This window comes from Coffea arabica, chromosome 3c (genome assembly GCF_036785885.1).
Source record: "Coffea arabica cultivar ET-39 chromosome 3c, Coffea Arabica ET-39 HiFi, whole genome shotgun sequence".
Taxonomy (NCBI): Eukaryota; Viridiplantae; Streptophyta; class Magnoliopsida; order Gentianales; family Rubiaceae; genus Coffea; species Coffea arabica.
In genome coordinates, this window is record NC_092314.1 from 27732789 (window position 1) to 27752444 (window position 19656).

The 19656-nt window shown below is 39.1% G+C and overlaps 2 long non-coding RNA genes across 2 annotated transcripts; both read left to right on the plus strand.

The window, feature by feature from the left end:
- Positions 1-4156: 4156 nt before the first annotated feature.
- On the plus strand, positions 4157-8136 carry LOC140037675 (uncharacterized). The gene is made up of 3 exons (XR_011841651.1): positions 4157-4617; positions 6184-6252; positions 7872-8136. It is a non-coding gene; the product is annotated as an uncharacterized lncRNA (long non-coding RNA).
- A 6108-nt stretch (positions 8137-14244) lies between these two features.
- LOC140037676 (uncharacterized) lies at positions 14245-18480 on the plus strand. Its single transcript, XR_011841652.1, has 4 exons — positions 14245-14910; positions 16528-16596; positions 17471-17532; positions 18216-18480. It is a non-coding gene; the product is annotated as an uncharacterized lncRNA (long non-coding RNA).
- Positions 18481-19656: the final 1176 nt, after the last annotated feature.

Sequence of the window (19656 nt, forward strand, 5' to 3'; positions counted from 1 at the left end):
GGGCATAACGGTGAACTCGTAATGCCCGTATCTTGAGTTGAAAGCAGTTTTCGGAATATCCTCCTTCCTTATTAACAACTAATAGTATCCCTGTCGGAGGTCCAACTTGGAGAAGACCACTGCTCCTTGCAGCTGGTCAAACAACTCGTTGATGTGGGGCAGTGGATATTTATTCTTGATTGTTACGTTGTTCAGACCCCGATAGTCAATACACATCCTCAAGGTTCCGTCCTTTTTCTTCACAAATAGGACAGGAGCTCCCCAAGAAGACCCACTCTCGTGAATGAATCCCCGCTCCAAAAGATCTTGTAATTGCAGCTTAAGCTCCTTAAGTTCTGCAGGCGCCATTCAGTAAGGAGTTTTTGAGATAGGTGAGGTTCCAGGTAACAGGTCTATTCGGAATTCTATCTCTCGTGCTGGTGGTAAGGCTACTAACTCATCAGGGAATACATCCGAAAATTCCCTCACTACGGCCACGTCTTCCACCTTTAATTTATCCGTAGGGGTGTTAATCAAAAAGGCCAAAAATCCTTGCGCCCCTCTACTTATCAGTTTCCTAGCTCGGATGCCCAAAATTAAAGCAGATGAGGCTAACATACCCCTTATATCCAACCTTAAGGTTGCCTCGCCAGGAATGCGAAATTCTACTATTTTCGTTTTACAATCCAGTTGGGCGTTATATTTGGCTAGCCAGTCCATACCCAGAATCACATCGTACCCCTTAATGGACAAGCTAATCAGGTCTCCTAAAAATCTCTTTTCACCTACCCACACATCACAATCCCTATAAACCATACTAGTCACCAAACGTTGATTTCCCGTAGGTGTACTAACTTCTAGGTCATATGGTAAACTAGCAGGTTTTATATCGATGCCACACATGAAATCAGGGTTAACAAACGAATCAGTGGCACCAGGATCAATTAAAACTTTGGCAAAGCGGTGAAAAATAGGGATCGTACCTTCTACAACCTCTGAAGACTCTGGGACCTGATGGGGTTCTAAGGAATACACCCTAGCTGGCACTTTAGGTTTGGACCCATTTCCCTTTACTGGTCCAGCATTGGTCCTCGGCGGTGGTTGGCTTCCCTTTCCATCTTGTTTCAGAACTGGGCAAATGGCCAATTGGTGGTCTGCGCTTCCACATCGCAGACATTTACCCTGTTTCCTCCAGCAGTTATCCTCGTTATGGTTTAACTTCCCGCAATGCCCGCAGGGACCGCGAGATGCTGAAGCCGAGCCACTCTGAGCATTTCCCCTTTGTCCTCGCCCAGCTTGACCACCCCTGAATGGAGTCCCTCTGCCTGAACCAGATTGTCGACCACCACCCGTTCCTCGTCCAAATTTAGAGGGAGTACTCTTTTCACCCTGTCTGGAAGTACTCCTAGGAAAGCTACGCTTCTTCGCCTGGAAGTTCCGGACTTGCAACCGCGCACTTTCAACTCGTTGGGCCTTTTCAACAACCTCGCTAAACGCATTGATTTGGGCCACGGCGAGGTCTTTCTGAATCTCAACATTCAACCCCTGAACAAAGCGCCTAATCCGTCTTTGCTCAATCATGATTAACTCAGGTGCAAACTTGGACAGGCGGGTGAATTGACTCTCATACTCTGCCACAGTTTGAGTCCCTTGGCGAAGCCTAATAAACTCGTCCTCCTTCCTCTCCTGAACTAGAGGAGGGAAAAACTTTGCATTAAACTCTCTAATGAAGTTCACCCAAGTCCTGGGTGTCTGCTCCCTTTCCCATTTCTGTCTAATTACGTTCCACCAGGAACGGGCTGCACCCTCAAGTTGAAACACGGCAAAAGTCACCTGCCGTTCATCAGGGTAGTGTAGGGCTGCAAATATGTCAACCATCTTTTCAAGCCATTTCTCAGCAACGTCAGGGTCGGGTTCCCCAACAAACTTTGGCGGAGCGAACTTTTGAAAGCGTTCGAGAGCTCTATCCTCGCTCTCGACGTGGTTACCAGGGTTCCTGGGGTTAGGGTTTGGGTTTTGGCCCTGCTGTTGCACTACTTGTGCGAGTAGGTTTGTCATTTGCTGCATAGCAGCAGCTATTTGCACATTGGGGTCTATTTGTGGTTCAAGATTAGGTCCGGTAGAGGTTTCCCCCGTACCCGTAACCGGTGTGGGTTGTCTAGATCCGCACCCACGTCCCCGACCACTTCGTGTACCTTCCATAAGTTTTACTTGGTCTACGCAAGAATACTAAACCAAAGTAGTAACAAGGCATGTAAGTAACACTTAAACTTTCACAATAACATATATTTATACATTCCAAACATGATCACAAACACATAGATACAAGCCAAACAAGATCAAGCCACGCACATATATACAATCAGTCAAGTCAAGTACGGCTAAGGCATGTACGAACATAAACGATCCCCCCGAGGATTGGCCTATCAAAAGAGATTTACACGTAGCTAACCCAACATCTAAAACGGTTAGCTAAGGTTCTATCTCTATCCCTATGTACATACAAAACCACCAAATATCCCAAAAGAAGCCTAGAAGTCAAGACCTAGTCAGTCGCTGGGCTCTGGGACCCAGGCGACGGGGTAGACTCCTCCCCGGCCTCGGCCCCCGCACACGAGGCCTCATCATTATCCTCCTCAAGCCCGTCATCACACAGATTAAGGATCGCCTCAGCGCGACCCCTGACTTTGCGAGCTCGCTTGAGCTCGCGCTCTCGTGCCTCCCTTAGTTGGTTGCATAGGTCATCAACTCTGTCCTCGATCTCGAGCACATCATATTCTAATTCCTTGATACGTGCAGCCTGCTTCTCGTTGGTTGCCCTAACCTGGGTCACCTCAGCTTCCAACTTAGCATTATCATCCGCTAGCTCCTTACGCTCCTTCGCCACCGCCAATACTAGAGCGTTCGGATAGGCGTACGTGTTACGGCACTCACACTGTCGGAGGCGGTTGGCCGGGCTCCAACGCACTACGGCCCCCTTCTGCCTGATCTAGTACTTAATTGGCGGTAGCCCGCTACGAGGAAGATCTCCCACCGGGCGGTCACTCGGGTCACCACTCGCGTCCATCCCATATCAATGGAAGAAATAACATGAATACACTTAAAAGGCATAAGCAAAGAAACCCTCAAGTCTAGCACTTCTATTACACCCAGACTAATTCAAACCTAGGCTCTGATACCACCTGTGACAGCCCCACCTTCTCCTAAGGCGAACCAAAGGGGTTAGCGGACTGCCTGCCCAGCTCTCGCCAGGACTACGGATCAGTTTACTTCGATCTATTACGTCCCGGAACATACCAACGTGCACAAACAAGTCAAAATCACAAAATAAAAAAAAAAATCGAAATTCGTGCCGATGATTGTAAGAACCCGAAAATTATATTTATATTGATATTCTCAAAAATTATATATATATATTTGTATTCTAATCTAATTGCCTTGAATCTTTGATTAATCTAACGGTTGAATCATGATTTTACTCCTATTGTCTCATTCAATTTATTGCATGTTGGTTTTCTTGGGGTGATATACCAATTCGTCCAACTAGCGAGGTAGGTGCGATAAATTTTGTGAACTAGAGGGAGATTTGTACAAAAGGGGTTATTGTGCTACAAGGTGTTTTCGAAACGTATTTGTTTTGAATTTTTCTACTTTGAATGAATTATATTTCTTAGTAATTGGAAAATGATTTATATATGATTTTATACCTTCTTGTTTCCGTCCAATAATTTTGAAAACATTTGCAAGGGTTTAATTGAAGTAGTCAAACTTATTTGGTTGTGCAAACTCTATTTGAGTGGAAATGAAGGGTTAATCTTAGCTAATTACTTTTAGAATTATTGGATTTTGACTTTGATCAATACTAGTTTTAGTCTTCACCTTGGAAGCAAAATAGACCAAGACATTTCATTCCTTTTCTTACCTCTTGGCCGACAATGGAGTGGAAAAATCAGCCATAATCTTCTTATCTTGACCAAGAGCTCCCTAGACCAGTCTTCAACCGAGAGAAAGTGAGGGATAATTTGCTCATTGCATGACTAGCCACAATTTTTGACCAAGTCCAAGTACCATGCACAAGTTGACCAAGTCCAATTTATTCCCTCTTGTTTATTTTCTTTAGTTCAACCGAGAGGGAGAAGCTTTCATTCTTTTTCCTCACAAACAGCCGAGAGAGAGAGCTAGAAAGAAACCCATTTACTTCTCCTCCTTTGCTTTCAAAAAAAAAAAAAAAAAAAACCCGATGGAAAACCACAAGATTTAACCGTGGAGCTTTCTTCATTTTTCAACCATTAACATCAGTCATGAAACAAGAAAAATTAGCCATAGTCTTCCTCTGGTTTTGCTCCACTTCAGCGGAGAGAGAGAAGAGAGTTGAGAGGAAGAAAACTCCATCTTCTTCTTCCTGTCATCAATCGAGAACCAAGGCTGATTCAGCCATAGATATTTCACAAAATTCCCCTATTTCTTCAAGTTTAAACCGTAAGTGAGAGAGAGTCAAGAGAGTAGAAAGGATCCAGCTATGTTGGAGGGGAGAAAACAGAGGAAAGCTGGTGCATATCACCCTTGAGGTATCGAAGGAGAAGCAAGTGAGCCATCTGCATTTTTTTTTTCAGCTTTGATTTGTGAGGAAAAAGGGAGGTAACAATTGCTATAAAACCCCTCATTTTTCTATTACTCTTGAGTATTCTAGTTGTATGTTAAATTTAAGCCAAAAGGTGGGAGTTTAGTGGAAGAAAAATATACTTTTCTAAGTTATAGGTTGCTGGAATTTTAATTTAGTGACATATGCTGATAGTTTTGATTTGCAGCTTTGTATTTGGAACTTTGATGGGTTTCCTTGCTAAGAACTTAGGTCATATGATTCATCCTATGTTAAAAATGATATATGGTGTATTTGCCATGAAAAAGAGTGAGAAATTAGTGGCTTGGATGAAAGAAATTTTGAAGGAACCTGGTGGAAAAAAAATCTGTGGGCTGACCGATTGCATAAAGTTGAATATATCAGTTTTACTTTAAATTTGGAGTGAAGTTTGCTAAGATTTCATGTTTTATATCATGACAACCGTGTATATAGAAGTTAGTATGTGTATATGGTTGAATCATAGTTGTATGTTCATTGATTTGGCTGAAAATTTGTCTAAGAGAGCTTGAGAAAAATTGGAGGAACTTTGCTCCATCCTTGTCACAGCTTGCTGTCTTGTCCGTTTGAGGAGTTTCCACTAGGAAGTCACACTCTAACTGTTATATTTCTTGTTTTGTATGATATATAGCATGTTGGTTTTGATCTTGGTTGCAAATTGCTGGTTTAGAGGTGAGATTTGCAGAGATAAAGTTGAAATAACTCTTGTGAAAGCTGGAAATTCGGGTAACAGTTACCTCTGGACAGTTTTAGTAAACGGATCATAACTTAGTGTAGAAAAATCGAAATTGAGTGCCGTCAATTGCGTTTGAAACTAGACTCATAGATCTTTCTAACGGTATAAAATTGGAGTTGTGGCTCATTTTACATATGCACCAGAAAATCGCCCAAGTTGACTGAAAAATGCGCCCTGCACAAATAAAAACTGGGATGTTGTAGTAAATTGTGCCTCAATTTGGACTAATTTATGAACCGAATCTCCTTGAGGTGTTTTTTTAAGATTGTTAGTACTTCAAGTCTAGTTTTAAATGAGCCAAGTTGTATAAGTTTTTGACATTTATAACTCAAGTTATGATTTTTCCAAAGAAATAATGCTTGCTGGAATTTCAGCCTTGATTGCTAAATTTTCAAGATGATTTTAAGCTCAATTTGCTCAAAATACCATATAAGACTTTAAACTACAAGTATGTGTTGGAAATGAACCAAAACCATGGACCTTAAGTGGTTTAGACTCCATTTATCTCACTGTTTTCATAGCTGGAATTCTACTCAAGGCTGACCGAAAGAGATAGTGATTTTGTTTAGCTTTACAATTGGCTTTGTTTGGTGAAATCATCTTGTTAATGTCTTAAACATATGATTAGACATTAATTTTGGTATGAGTAGTGAATTGAAGTAGAAAATGAAGGTTGAGAGGTGAAAACTTCACTTTCACATGTTTCATGTCCCAAGCGATAAATTTCTAGTTTTAGTTGAGGAAAATGAGTGTTAATATGTTAATATCATGTTTAATATAAACGTTAGCCATGTCATGTGATTTTTCTAACTTGTACATGTTCTATTAGTTTGCATCTGGAAATTTCAGCTTGTAGAGTTGAACTTTTGCTTGATGGCCAGCCTTGGTATGGAGACATGTGAGTTGAATACTTGTCCATTTTTGGTGGCTTTATGGTCTGAAACTAATAGCTTGTATAGCCTATCATTTGTGGTCTTGATTTGGATGGTTTGGCCATGAAATTTTGTATTGAATTTGGAGAGGAAATATAGGATAAAATAGGGGTTATGCTGTCCAAATTTTGGGGCAGCTTACTACCTTGATTTTGGACTGATTTGGTGATGTACTTGCCTAATATGCTTAGTGAACCTTTAAGCTTTGCTTATGTATTGCATTTTGGTTGAAATGGAAGGGTTTCATTGGGATTTTCTTCCAAATTGCTGGCTAAAATTGTGCTTGTTTGTCAATGGAGAGTGCAGCCTATTACATTGTTGTTTTTCTAACCTTTTAGTAATTGGTTTTGGCCAAAACTTGTTCCAAACTTTGGAGGAGCCGTTTGTGCATGAATTTGAGTAAAAACTATGAAAATTGGGAGGTGAAAACCTCATGATTGTACTTGTTTCATGGCTGCGAAAAAAATTCTGATTTGAAGCGCAATTTTACACCTTGCTACCTTTTAGCCTCAACGTCTTTAGTTTGAAAGTCTTTTGGACACAACCTCGCTTACCTGACTTGAGAAAACCTTGTTTCTTTCATTGGTTCGCCGCTGGTAAATTTCCCGCCATGAAGCGAATAGGGAACTTGTTGGTTATTCATGTTTCTTGAGTCCAAAATGCTCTTATACGCTTCAAAATCCTACTTGAGTTTTTGCCCTAGAATATACTTAAATTTTTCCTTGATTTGCATTCTAAATATGGCTGTGTCTGTTGGGTTTTGAAAAAATTTAACTTGGAGAGGTATATGACTCATAGCCGAGTCTAAATTATGAATTCTGTTCACTTGGTTATTCTTAGGGATTGTCTGATCAAAGGGGCAATCCAGGAGGAAACTTTTGACGCTATTTTTGCTTGAACTAGTGAGTGTTCCAACTGCAAGTTACATGATACTTGTTGTGCAAATATGACCTGTATATGACTTGTTACTTGAATTGACTTGTTATTACATAGGTGAGTGTATACTTTATCACACTCGACCTAACTTGACTGAATTCCTGTTTACTACTATAAGTGAATTGTTTACAAGTGAACTGAGATTCATGCGCATGAGTTGAATGTAACGGCCTGGATCCTAAACCCCATAGGCTAGTTAATCGAGTCGAGCCGGCAAGGGCCTGGTCGATTAGATAACGAACCCTGGGTCTACTGTTTTGTCGAATGGAGTGTTATCTCCTCGACTAATTGGTATACTCGAGTATTACCACCACTGTTTATGTTTGGAGTTCGGGCCCGGTAGGGGGTTGATTGGTGGATGGAGGTTGGAGTTAAGTGGTGATCTACTGGACTTGTTATGATTCCATGGTTGACGGAGTGTCAACAGATTCTGAACAAGTTGTCACGGACTGTTCCCGAGAACAGACTGTATCCTTTTATATGCATGTGTTATCGGCTGTACATAGTTAAATGAGTTGTCTGGATGTTATGTTCTTTATGGAAAATGTGATCATGCTATCATGTGAATGCTAAAATGCCTAATTGCTTCTTGTTCTCTTGGAACCTCACTGAGCTTTTAGCTCATCCCTTCATTTGTTTTCCTTAACAGGGTACTGGGATGACAAGGACAAGAATAGTGCTAGTTGTAATAGGAAATCTTAATCTTGTATTTGGACGACACTGTATTATGATATTAGTTTACAAGTTCTTATCTTTTGGTCTGTATTTTGGTTTGTATATTCAGATGATTGGTAGCATATAGATATTAGATTGAAGAGTTTTAGCATTATTGATTTGCTATCCAAAGTATAAGGAATTCAAAAGTTGTAGTTCTTATATTAAGTTGGAGAAGTGATTGAACTACTTGCATTTCATTTCGCTTAGTTGTATACATAAGTATGGAGTTTTTTGTGATGTTGGATGGCTTGTAATATCTATTGGGGAGTTTCGTTCTTACTTTGGAGTTAATGTTATCTCTGAAATTAATGTTAGTGAATGAGTCCTGGCGAGAGCTAGGCAGGCAGTCCGCCAAACCCTTTGGTTAGCCTTAGGGGCAGGTGGGGCTGTCACAGGTGGTATCAGAGCCGCCTCACGTGGTCTCTGTGGGGGGTGAGCTTGGGCCAATTAGTGTTATGGTCCTGATTCCGTGAATAAGTGTAAAAGACTAAGTGCTCAAAGGACTAAGCACTCTTTTTGAACATAAGCTATGAATCATGTATGTTATAGATATAAAACAATTACCATGGTACTTGGGGATAATAGATGTGTATGTTAAGTAGGAATCTCAAATGTAGATGATTTACTCTTAGGACTGGCCAACTCGAGTTGTGAAGCATTTTATTTTGAATTCTTGTACCCGAGTACTAAAGTTGAGAGCATTAGCATAAGAGTCGACATCTCGGTTGAATTTGAGATAGGTTTGATTGCAAAATTTAAGGCACGGGGGAATGCTAATAATCTGGACCTGGGGATGTATTGAAGTTATTAGTGAGGCTTAGGATCCTTATCATTCAGTGTATATAATTAGTTGTACTTCTTCCAGTTTTGATTAAGTGTAGTTCTTGAAGGATTCCTTGAGTTATGTCTAAGAGGATTATTTTATTATTTGTGTTAAGTAATTATAATAGCCAATATACGAGATACGAGAGTTCAATGATGAAGGGTCACTAGTGTACTTAGGTCATGATTTTAGGAATTGCTTTTGGACCGGAAAAAGTAGATTGGCAAATTACTAAATGATATTTTCTACCTTGGATTGGCTTTACTAAGGATATATTTGAATTTGTCCATACATTTGAAGAGTTTTGTACCTCGACTAAGTTGAGAGGCCGATGATATATGATTTATGTGAGAAAGGATGAACATTAGGTGTTGCTCATTGGATTTTGGTTTGTAGATAGTAGCATAATGAGGGGAACTGTATATATTGCTAAAGCATGGGTTGACGCTAGATGATGAATCGAGTGGCATATTTTTATGGTTTAGGTTGTGCAAAACAGATAAGGTACACTCAAGTACATGAGATGACTAGATGTGAGCCATGTTAATTTGGTAGTAATTCTTAGTTTGATCCAACTTGCGTCCTAGTGCAGACTAGTTTTCATGAATAAATTGGTGCCCTTGCACCAACAGAAAAAAAAACTTAGAGATGTGAGAACCCGTAAAACCCTAATTATTTTCCTAGGGTTTATTTCCCCTTAATTGCATGTTTTCTGCATTTTCTGGCGTAGAAATATTTTCTTAGTGAATTTTATGAGCAATTATAGTTTTAAGATGATTTTTCTAGCATTGGAGAAATTTTAGAAAATTAAGAGTAAATAGTGGACGTGGGACCCACTAGTGCGAAAAGTTTGGAAAAATTCGGCCAATAAGGTTAAGTTTTGGATACTGGAGTTAATTTATCTGGTGTTAAGAGATAAGTAGAGGATGTTATTTGGATTGGTATGAGGGGGAAACAAAGAGATAGAGATTCATTTATGAAGTGACAAGTGTCACCATTTGATTGGTTGGACACTATTCACTTTTTGACTTTTTTTACCAAGTGATTAAATATCTTAAAATTTCACAAAAATCACCATTTCTTCTCTCTCTCATGGCCGAACCTCTTGCAAGGAAAAGGAAGAAAACTTCTCCAAGTTTCAAGCTTCAAACTAGCTCAAATCTTCCAAGAAAATTACTTAAACTAGTTTCTACTCCATAAATTCCCTCTAGTTGGTGCTAGTAAGTGATTTGGTGAAATTTTTTGGAGAAGCTAAGGTGTCCACAATCCCTCTCTCTCTTGATTTCTTGGTAAGTGTTGCTTGAACACCCTACTACCTCTAATAATGGTTATATGATGCTTAGAAGTGGCTTGAGTGTTTGAAAATGTGATTTATCTCTTGATTTGGCTTGTTTTGGTGAAGTTTTTATTTTATTGGGAATTTTTCTGGTTTAATATGATCTTGATGTTGGGGGCTTGTATGATGAATTGTAATGGTTGGAAATGACTCTAGTGAGTGTGAATTGTGGTTAAATGCAATCAATTTTGGATTTGGTGTGAAAAATGGAAAGTTAGGGTTCATAAAATCCCAATTCTGTCCGGTTTTAGATCACTGGGTTAGAGGCCGAATTAGACTTTTCTTAAAACATGAAAGTTGTAGGTATTGATGTGTTGGAGGTGCCTGTAAAATTTCAGGTCATTTGGATTAATGTAGAATGAGTTATGACGAAATTACTGTAGCTGTTCTGCTTTGGACAGAATGCGAAAACTGCGATAGTAATTGGCCATTTTGACTGGTTTTGGTTTGGATTTTGAAGTTGGTGTCTTCTGATGAAATGTAGTTGGATGTCTTAGCTAACTTATGCCTTTAGAATTTCGGCATTTGGACTTGTATGGACTGAGATATACCGATTACAGTTTTCTGTGTTTTGCAAACCTGTTTTGGTGATTCTGGTTTAGTGTTTGGCATTTTTGACCTAGTTGGGCCAGGAACTGGATTAAGCGACCTTCTACATTGTTGTAGCTCTGTTTCATAGCTTCGAAACGGTGGGTCTTACACCCCCATCCGATAACCGTAGAGAATTTGACGCCATTACCGCATAATGAGTGTAAAACAGTTTTCTATTTGGGGCCAAGACTAAGGCCATTTTCTAATTTCTGGTTTGCTATTATGCTTATATATGTATATGAAACCCTATTGGGGTTGTGATTGGCATGGCTTTATGAAACCCTATTGGTTGGCATGGTTTTAAGGCTTACTCTTATTCCGGTCAGTTTCTAGCTAACTTTTGTACTTGTACTACTTTGAGCCTAGTGAACGGCTTTTGGGAATGAGATGACTTTTGTGTGAGTTGTTGGGACTGATTTGAGTAAATAATGAAGCCTTAATGGCTGGAAAAGTAAGAAATTTAGGGGAAGTGCTGCCCGATTTTCTAGGCCGTTTGGTTCTTTAAGTTGGATTTGCCTTTTGGTAGAATGAAAGGCTTTTGGGTTGTTTGCGCCTAGGTCTTCATGCTACCTTTTTGTTTCCAAGAAAATCATGTTTTGCACCCTTGCATTAGTAATTATTTGGCGAGGTATACGACTGGTAGTCGAGCCTCACATGTGCATTCTGTTTACTCGATTCTGGAAGTAAAACCTTCAATTGGTTTATTTTGATTATTTTAGGGTTTCTTGGCGATTAAGGCCAATCTGAAGTGAAACTTTTTGAAGTTGAATCGGTGAGTGTACCACTCCCCTTCATTGTTGTTTAACTTGATTTTGCTCTGCAATCTGTTTATTTGTTCGAGACGAGGGTGTACTTTATCACACTCGTTCTCTAGTCTGATCATATGCCAATTTACTATGCAAAATTTGAATCTGTTATCTATGTCTGCATCTGTTCGGATTTCTATGACCTATGAGCTCAATCCTGTGGCTAAGTTATTCGAGTCGGGCCGGCAAGGGCCTGGACGATTAGATAACGAACCACGGTAGTCTGTTCGGGGATTTTGGGTATTGAGACCCTTGATTCCGGGTATACTCGAGTATTACCATTTCTGTTCGGTTACGGTGAGCGGGCCCGGTAAAGGGGTGTTTGGTGGACGGAATTCGGTGTAAAGAGGGGTCTACGGACGTTTGGTTCTATATACGTTGACGGAGAGTCAACCGGTTTGGATCAAGTACTGCGCTGGAAATTTGGCTCCTGAGAGCCACCCGTATCCTTCTGATTTGAATCATTGGTTCCTTTGCTTTACATCTGGCATGTGTATCTGATTTGTAAAATGTGAAATGCCATGATTTTTCTGCTATATGTTTGGTACCTCATTGAGCGCAAGCTCACCCCTTTCTGTCCCTTTTGTTTTCCTTACAGGAAAATAAACACTTTTGGTCTGGATTTGACAAATGGCTGCCAAACTGAGCTAGTCGAACATATCTTTTGTATAGCTCATGTATTAAAACCCTAAGTGTACTTTTGGGGCGCTTTCTCTTCTGATTTGGCAAACCGTGTATATGTATCAACTTTTGAAAACTTTTGTATGTCCTTTTGGATTGTAATTGCTAAAGTTCAGATGTGAATGTTTGTTAGCTATTTCGGTTGGGTTCTGACGGGTCGGTTACTATTCATGGCCGACTCCGGATTTCATTTTTTTTTATTTTGGGTTATTTTACCATTTTGACTTGTTTACGCTCGTTTGTAAGTTCCGGATCGCTATAGATAGTTCTGGTCTGCATCGTTAGTTCTGGCGAGAGCTGGGCAGGCAGTCCGCTCACCCCTTTGGTTCGCCTTAGGGGAAAGTGGGGCTGTCACAAGAGATTACATGGCTTGAAAGGAGATTGTATGGTTAGAGTGGTAATTTGTAATTTGATGGTCATTTATATGGTTAAGTGAAGCAATAAAATGAAGAATTTGGAAGTTATACATGAGGAAACAGGGATTTTTCGAAGGGAGATAGAGCTCCCAAAAGAAATCAATTGAAACACGAAGATGTGGAAATAGCTGAACAAGTACATGGAAATGAAAAGGGAAGATGAAAAGATATTAATGGGGTGGTAATAGCAATTTGAAATGGGTGCACTCGAACAAGACCCCTCTTGGCAAGAAAGTTCAATATGGTAAAGGAAGTTTCATGATACAAAAAGGAAATGCAAAGAAATGGGTGGAGTCAAATTGGCAATTAAGAAGGACGAAAAGAAAGAAGAGGTATATATCTTCTACTTGTGACTTGTGAATGCTGTAACTAAGACTAGAACGTGTTAGTGGATAACTGGAGTATATTATAGAAGTGGCAAGCTTAAACACCAAGTGAGGAACTATTCAAACAAATTAGTTAGGCTATGGTGATTCTACTACATTAGCTGCAGTGAACAACTAGTTGTGTCCTTGAAGGTGTATCGTGAATGCTTTGCGTAATAGGATATATCTACTTGATGAACACGGGACTTGATACTTGATATTTTTCCCTAGTGATAGTCGATGTTTGTCTTTGATTGGAGTTACATCATGATATCCGATTATATGTGTTGTGCATTACTATTTTGAGTTTAAGTGAGGATTCTTTCTTTGTGGTCCGTAATGAAGGAAATTCAATTAGAAATGGGTAATACACGTATAGGGATTTAATTGTAGACATGATCAGAGATTTACATAACAGACTAGTTGCCAGTGCATAGTGTATGAAGCCAACATTTAGTAAACGTAGCAAACAAGTTTCGTAGCTATGGTTCCTTTTCACCGAGTTCTAATTTTATATCCTTGTAAATATTCTAAGCCATCTTAGCCCTCCCTTAGAGCAATAGTTTAGCCATTACGTTCATACGACTATCCCTCAAGTAAACTTTAGTAGAAGCATCTAGGGTAGTAGGAAGCTACTTTGTAGTTGAGGAAAAACCCTGTAGAATCAATCTTTGTATGAGCAAAGGCTGGAATTTCGAGGACGAAATTCTTTTAAGGGGGGAAGATTGTAAGAACCCGAAAATTATATTTATATTGATATTCTCAAAAATTATATATATATATTTGTATTCTAATCTAATTGCCTTGAATCTTTGATTAATCTAACGGTTGAATCGTGATTTTACTCCTATTGTCTCATTCAATTTATTGCATATTGGTTTTCTTGGGGTGATATACCAATTCGTCCAACTAGCGAGGTAGGTGCGATAAATTTTGTGAACTAGAGGGAGATTTGCACAAAAGGGGTTATTGTGCTACAAGGTGTTTTCGAAACGTATTTGTTTTGAATTTTTCTACTTTGAATGAATTATATTTCTTAGTAATTGGAAAATGATTTATATATGATTTTATACCTTCTTGTTTCCGTCCAATAATTTTGAAAACATTTGCAAGGGTTTAATTGAAGTAGTCAAACTTATTTGGTTGTGCAAACTCTATTTGAGTGGAAATGAAGGGTTAATCTTAGCTAATTACTTTTAGAATTATTGGATTTTTTACTTTGATCAAGACTAGTTTTAGTCTTCACCTTGGAAGCAAAATAGACCAAGACATTTCATTCCTTTTCTTACCTCTTGGCCGACAATGGAGTGGAAAAATCAGCCATAATCTTCTTATCTTGACCAAGAGCTCCCTAGACCAGTCTTCAACCGAGAGAAAGTGAGGGATAATTTGCTCATTGCATGACTAGCCACAATTTTTGACCAAGTCCAAGTACCATGCACAAGTTGACCAAGTCCAATTTATTCCCTCTTGTTTCCTTTCTTTAGTTCAACCGAGAGGGAGAAGCTTTCATTCTTTCTTCCTCACAAACAGCCGAGAGAGAGAGCTAGAAAGAAACCCATTTACTTCTCCTCCTTTGCTTTCTAAAAAAAAAAAAAAAAAACCCGATGGAAAACCACAAGATTTAACCGTGGAGCTTTCTTCATTTTTCAACCATTAACATCAGTCATGAAACAAGAAAAATTAGCCATAGTCTTCCTCTGGTTTTGCTCCACTTCAGCGGAGAGAGAGAAGAGAGTTGAGAGGAAGAAAACTCCATCTTCTTCTTCCTGTCATCAATCGAGAACCAAGGCTGATTCAGCCATAGATATTTCACAAAATTCCCCTATTTCTTCAAGTTTAAACCGTAAGTGAGAGAGAGTCAAGAGAGTAGAAAGGATCCAGCTATGTTGGAGGGGAGAAAACAGAGGAAAGCTGGTGCATATCACCCTTGAGGTATCGAAGGAGAAGCAAGTGAGCCATCTGCATTTTTTTTTCAGCTTTGATTTGTGAGGAAAAAGGGAGGTAACAATTGCTATAAAACCCCTCATTTTTCTATTACTCTTGAGTATTCTAGTTGTATGTTAAATTTAAGCCAAAAGGTGGGAGTTTAGTGGAAGAAAAATATACTTTTCTAAGTTATAGGTTGCTGGAATTTTAATTTAGTGACATATGCTGATAGTTTTGATTTGCAGCTTTGTATTTGGAACTTTGATGGGTTTCCTTGCTAAGAACTTAGGTCATATGATTCATCCTATGTTAAAAATGATATATGGTGTATTTGCCATGAAAAAGAGTGAGAAATTAGTGGCTTGGATGAAAGAAATTTTGAAGGAACCTGGTGGAAAAAAAATCTGTGGGCTGACCGATTGCATAAAGTTGAATATATCAGTTTTACTTTAAATTTGGAGTGAAGTTTGCTAAGATTTCATGTTTTATATCATGACAACCGTGTATATAGAAGTTAGTATGTGTATATGGTTGAATCATAGTTGTATGTTCATTGATTTGGCTGAAAATTTGTCTAAGAGAGCTTGAGAAAAATTGGAGGAACTTTGCTCCATCCTTGTCACAGCTTGCTGTCTTGTCCGTTTGAGGAGTTTCCACTAGGAAGTCACACTCTAACTGTTATATTTCTTGTTTTGTATGATATATAGCATGTTGGTTTTGATCTTGGTTGCAAATTGCTGGTTTAGAGGTGAGATTTGCAGAGATAAAGTTGAAATAACTCTTGTGAAAGCTGGAAATTCGGGTAACAGTTACCTCTGGACAGTTTTAGTAAACGGATCATAACTTAGTGTAGAAAAATCGAAATTGAGTGCCGTCAATTGCGTTTGAAACTAGACTCATAGATCTTTCTAACGGTATAAAATTGGAGTTGTGGCTCATTTTACATATGCACCAGAAAATCGCCCAAGTTGACTGAAAAATGCGCCCTGCACAAATAAAAACTGGGATGTTGTAGTAAATTGTGCCTCAATTTGGACTAATTTATGAACCGAATCTCCTTGAGGTGTTTTTTTAAGATTGTTAGTACTTCAAGTCTAGTTTTAAATGAGCCAAGTTGTATAAGTTTTTGACATTTATAACTCAAGTTATGATTTTTCCAAAGAAATAATGCTTGCTGGAATTTCAGCCTTGATTGCTAAATTTTCAAGATGATTTTAAGCTCAATTTGCTCAAAATACCATATAAGACTTTAAACTACAAGTATGTGTTGGAAATGAACCAAAACCATGGACCTTAAGTGGTTTAGACTCCATTTATCTCACTGTTTTCATAGCTGGAATTCTACTCAAGGCTGACCGAAAGAGATAGTGATTTTGTTTAGCTTTACAATTGGCTTTGTTTGGTGAAATCATCTTGTTAATGTCTTAAACATATGATTAGACATTAATTTTGGTATGAGTAGTGAATTGAAGTAGAAAATGAAGGTTGAGAGGTGAAAACTTCACTTTCACATGTTTCATGTCCCAAGCGATAAATTTCTAGTTTTAGTTGAGGAAAATGAGTGTTAATATGTTAATATCATGTTTAATATAAACGTTAGCCATGTCATGTGATTTTTCTAACTTGTACATGTTCTATTAGTTTGCATCTGGAAATTTCAGCTTGTAGAGTTGAACTTTTGCTTGATGGCCAGCCTTGGTATGGAGACATGTGAGTTGAATACTTGTCCATTTTTGGTGGCTTTATGGTCTGAAACTAATAGCTTGTATAGCCTATCATTTGTGGTCTTGATTTGGATGGTTTGGCCATGAAATTTTGTATTGAATTTGGAGAGGAAATATAGGATAAAATAGGGGTTATGCTGTCCAAATTTTGGGGCAGCTTACTACCTTGATTTTGGACTGATTTGGTGATGTACTTGCCTAATATGCTTAGTGAACCTTTAAGCTTTGCTTATGTATTGCATTTTGGTTGAAATGGAAGGGTTTCATTGGGATTTTCTTCCAAATTGCTGGCTAAAATTGTGCTTGTTTGTCAATGGAGAGTGCAGCCTATTACATTGTTGTTTTTCTAACCTTTTAGTAATTGGTTTTGGCCAAAACTTGTTCCAAACTTTGGAGGAGCCGTTTGTGCATGAATTTGAGTAAAAACTATGAAAATTGGGAGGTGAAAACCTCATGATTGTACTTGTTTCATGGCTGCGAAAAAAATTCTGATTTGATGCGCAATTTTACACCTTGCTACCTTTTAGCCTCAACGTCTTTAGTTTGAAAGTCTTTTGGACACAACCTCGCTTACTTGACTTGAGAAAACCTTGTTTCTTTCATTGGTTCGCCGCTGGTAAATTTCCCGCCATGAAGCGAATAGGGAACTTGTTGGTTATTCATGTTTCTTGAGTCCAAAATGCTCTTATACGCTTCAAAACCCTACTTGAGTTTTAGCCCTAGAATATACTTAAATTTTTCCTTGATTTGCATTCTAAATATGGCTGTGTCTGTTGGGTTTTGAAAAAATTTAACTTGGAGAGGTATATGACTCATAGCCGAGTCTAAATTATGAATTCTGTTCACTTGGTTATTCTTAGGGCTTGTCTGATCAAAGGGGCAATCCAGGAGGAAACTTTTGACGCTATTTTTGCTTGAACTAGTGAGTGTTCCAACTGCAAGTTACATGATACTTGTTGTGCAAATATGACCTGTATATGACTTGTTACTTGAATTGACTTGTTATTACATAGGTGAGTGTATACTTTATCACACTCGACCTAACTTGACTGAATTCCTGTTTACTACTATAAGTGAATTGTTTACAAGTGAACTGAGATTCATGCGCATGAGTTGAATGTAACGGCCTGGATCCTAAACCCCATAGGCTAGTTAATCGAGTCGAGCCGGCAAGGGTCTGGTCGATTAGATAACGAACCCTGGGTCTACTGTTTTGTCGAATGGAGTGTTATCTCCTCGACTAATTGGTATACTCGAGTATTACCACCACTGTTTATGTTTGGAGTTCGGGCCCGGTAGGGGGTTGATTGGTGGATGGAGGTTGGAGTTAAGTGGTGATCTACTGGACTTGTTATGATTCCATGGTTGACGGAGTGTCAACAGATTCTGAACAAGTTGTCACGGACTGTTCCCGAGAACAGACTGTATCCTTTTATATGCATGTGTTATCGGCTGTACATAGTTAAATGAGTTGTCTGGATGTTATGTTCTTTATGGAAAATGTGATCATGCTATCATGTGAATGCTAAAATGCCTAATTGCTTCTTGTTCTCTTGGAACCTCGCTGAGCTTTTAGCTCATCCCTTCATTTGTTTTCCTTAACAGGGTACTGGGATGACAAGGACAAGAATAGTGCTAGTTGTAATAGGAAATCTTAATCTTGTATTTGGACGGCACTGTATTATGATATTAGTTTACAAGTTCTTATCTTTTGGTCTGTATTTTGGTTTGTATATTCAGATGGTTGGTAGCATATATATATTAGATTGAAGAGTTTTAGCATTATTGATTTGCTATCCAAAGTATAAGGAATTCAAAAGTTGTAGTTCTTATATTAAGTTGGAGAAGTGATTGAACTACTTGCATTTCATTTCGCTTAGTTGTATACATAAGTATGGAGTTTTTTGTGAAGTTGGATGGCTTGTAATATCTATTGGGGAGTTTCGTTCTTACTTTGGAGTTAATGTTATCTCTGAAATTAATGTTAGTGAATGAGTCCTGGCGAGAGCTAGGCAGGCAGTCCGCCAAACCCTTTGGTTAGCCTTAGGGGCAGGTGGGGCTGTCACAGTGATGAACAGTGACGGGCACGTCAGAATCGGGCCAGAATCTGGCCGGATATTCGGCCGGATTCCTGGCCAGATACTGGCCAGTGAGCAAACCTGAAAATCCCATTTTCCCCTGGCAATCCGGCCGGAAATCCGGCCAAGATTCCGGCCGGATTGTCTGGCCGGATCCATTTTTCCACAGGGCAATCTGGCCCTCAATCCGGCCAGTTTCTGGCCGGATTTGGCCCTGTTCATTCCCGCCAAAATTTTTCCTTTGCCGTTTGAAATACGAATCAATCCAAAATCCAACCAAACATCAACCAAACGTATATACATTGAAATTCAACATTTACAACCAAACAACATGCCAAAAACCATTCATCATGGATATACATGTTCGGTTTGCCAATCAAAAGAAAATGAACCCTATACACATTAAGGTTTCATTCAACAAGCTAAACAAAAGCCATTTACACTAGCTCAACTTGGCAATCGACTATCCAATCCAATCCCAAAAGTAATTATATCCCTGTAAGGAAAACAAATGAAACGGAATGAGTTTAAGCCCAGTGAGTTACTACCACATAAGCAACAAAGAGCATATAGTATGACCTTTCAATTAAAGTACACAATTAAGGAATGAAACAAAACGGTAAAAGGATACGGACGGCTCTCAAGAGCCCATTTCCTCGCTTATATTCTTGATCCAACCTCATTGACCCTCCGTCAATGTTAAAAGTACCAAACCGTAGACCTCACTTTACTTCCATTCCTTCCACCCAACATACCCCAACCGGGCCCGCACTCCAAACAGTAGCTTTTGGTGGTACTCGAGTACACCGGAACCAAGGGTCTCATTACCACAAGATTCCCATTTCAGTCCCCGTGGCTAGTCAATTTTCCCGACCAAGCCCTCACTGGCTCGATTCAATTGACTACCAACGAGGTCGAGCTCAGTAATACAGTAGGGCCGTTGGATACTCGTCCAACCGACACCCAAT